The following is a 2500-nucleotide window of genomic DNA, read 5'->3' on the forward strand; positions in this document are numbered from 1 at the left end:
GGTCCTTCCGTCCGCGGCCGGTTGACCGGGCCGCCGGGGGCAGCCGTTAGGCCGGGCCTCCCCGTCTGCCCCCCACCGCCCCCGCTCGGTCCCCTCGCGGGCGCTGCCGTGCGCTCGTTTCGCCCCAGGGCAACGGAGCCCCCCCCGGTAGACCTGGCCTCCGAAGCCGGGGAGCCCAGGACTGCCGAAGGCTTCCTCGGGCGAGCCGGATGACCTGGCCTCCCGGGCGCCCGAGGCTCGGCAGGCCGCGCGACCCGTCGTCCGCCCCGTAGCGGAACCTTCCTGCCGCAGCGGAGGAGGTCCACTTCGGGCCCCTCGAGGCCAAGGGGGTTGGGGGTGGGGTCCGGTAGACCTGGGCTCGGGGGGCCGGGGCGCCGAGGTCTCCCGGTCGCGGGTGACCGTCAGGGCCCCGGTCGCGGGACACCCGGCGAGCCGGGCGCCCAGCCCTAGAGCTTCGGCGGCAGGCCCGGGGCGTACAGACGCCCTGTCCTCACCCCTCCTGAACACGACTCCCCTCTCCTCTCCCCCCCCCCACCCCCGGGCCCCGGGCAGACCTGGGCTTCCCCGTCCTCGGAGACCAGGCCGACCGGCCCACGCCCCGGCAGGGGTGGATGACGGAGCCCGCGAAAGCGGCAGGCGGCCAGGTCCACCCGACGGTCCGTGGGGGGGGGGGGGCAGGCACGCCACCATGGCAGGCACGCAGCAAAAAAAACGCAACCTCACCTTCACCGCCACCCCCCACAACGCCCAAACCGCGGTCCAGGCCTCCTCCTCCTCCTCCTCCTCCTCCTCCTCCATCGGTAGTGGCCAAGGGGTCCAGGTCTACCGGCCACCGCCGGGCCGGTAGAGGGCAGACCGGCAGACCTGGGCCCCTTGGAACCCCTTGCAGCCTGGGGACCCCGCGCCGGAGCCCGGGTCCGCCGTCCGGCCGCGCCCGCGGCGAACGGTTCCCACGGCCTGCCCCTCCGGCCCGCCCCCCCCGCCCGGTAGACCTGGCCTCCCAGCCCGGCCTCCCCCACCCTCCCCGCCCCCCACCGCCCGCCACGCGCGCAGGAGTCCTGATCTACCTCCCGTGCCCCGGCAACCCCACCCCCTGCTCTCCCTCACCGGGCCGTTAGTCCTGGCCTACCCCGGGGAGCCGTGTCCAGGTCCACCTCCCGTTCCTCCGCCCAACGGTGCCGTGGGGGGCGGGGGACACGTCCCCTGGGCGTGGCGCGGTCCTGCCACCTGTGCGTGTGCGTGTGCGGGCGGGGGGCTGTCCGGTAGACCTGGCCGGGTCTCCCGACGGAGGCCTTGGGCGAGCCGGATGACCTGGCCTCCCGGGCGCCCGTGTTTCGGCAGGCCGGGCGACACGCCCTCCGCCTTGACGGAGCCCCTTCCTGCCTCAGCGGAGGAGGTCCGGGTTGGCGCCAAGCGGGTGGGCGGCCGGGCGGCCGGTAGACCTGGACAGGGCGCCCAAGCCTACCGGGCGCGGTTGCACCGTTCCGACCCGCCGGCCCTCCCCCCGTGCCGGTAGAACGGGCCTTCCAGCCTGGGCTTCCACCGCCCCCGCTCCCGCGCAGGAGTCCTGGTCTACCGTCCGCACCCCGGACACCCCCACCCCCCCCCAACCCTCCCCGCTCCACCTCACCGTTGCGTCAGACCCGGCCTTCCCCGGGGAGCCGCGTCCAGGTCCACCGCCCTTTCCTCCGCCTGCCCGCGATATACGGGGCCGGGGGTGGGTGGGGCGCGGCGGACAGCTCTCTCGTGCGTGGGGCGGGCCTGCCTCCCCACCCTTCGCCGGACCGGTAGACCTGGACGCCCGCGCCAGGGGAAGGGCCCGATGGACCGGGGCGGCGGGCGTGCGGGCCTACCTTTCCTCCCCCCGGAAGGGCAGAAACGGCCTGCCCGCACCCGCCGTTCCGGGCTCCTTCGCCGCGGCGGTAGACCTGCCCGAACGGCCACGGGTGGGGGGGGGTGGGTAGGCGGGGGTGCCCGCGGCGGAGTCCTGGTCTTCCGCCCGCGCCCCGGCAAAGGGTGGCCCAGGTCTACCCGTCCGCCCCTCTGGCTCGGGGAGGACGGGTAGACCTGGACGCCGGCGCCGCGGCCGGGCCCCCGAGTCCCCGGCGGCCTCCAGGTCTACCGCGTGACACGGGCGGCAATTGGTAGACCTTGACTCTCCGGAAGCCCTTGAGGGAGCGGATTCGGAGGCCCAGGCCGGGGGGCGGTTCCGGAGACCCGGACGGAATCCCGGCCTCGCCCCGGTCAAACTCGACGTCCGGAAGTCGGCCTCCCCGGCTCGGGCACGCTCGCGGAGATTTCTAGGCACTCGCTTTTCAGAACGCATCAGAGAATCTCCGGAGCCTCCGGCCGGGGCGAGACCGCTCTCGCGGCCGCCTTCCCTGCCTCCCTGCCGGCGGGCGCCTCCGCCGGGGATCCGGGCGCGGGCCCGGTCCTCCTTTTTTCTCCTTCCACGATCGATGAGGTCCACGGGGCCGCGTCGGGGAGGACCCTCCGCGGG

Source organism: Eublepharis macularius, unplaced genomic scaffold (genome assembly GCF_028583425.1).
Source record: "Eublepharis macularius isolate TG4126 unplaced genomic scaffold, MPM_Emac_v1.0 Eublepharis_21, whole genome shotgun sequence".
Lineage (NCBI taxonomy): Eukaryota > Metazoa > Chordata > Lepidosauria > Squamata > Eublepharidae > Eublepharis > Eublepharis macularius.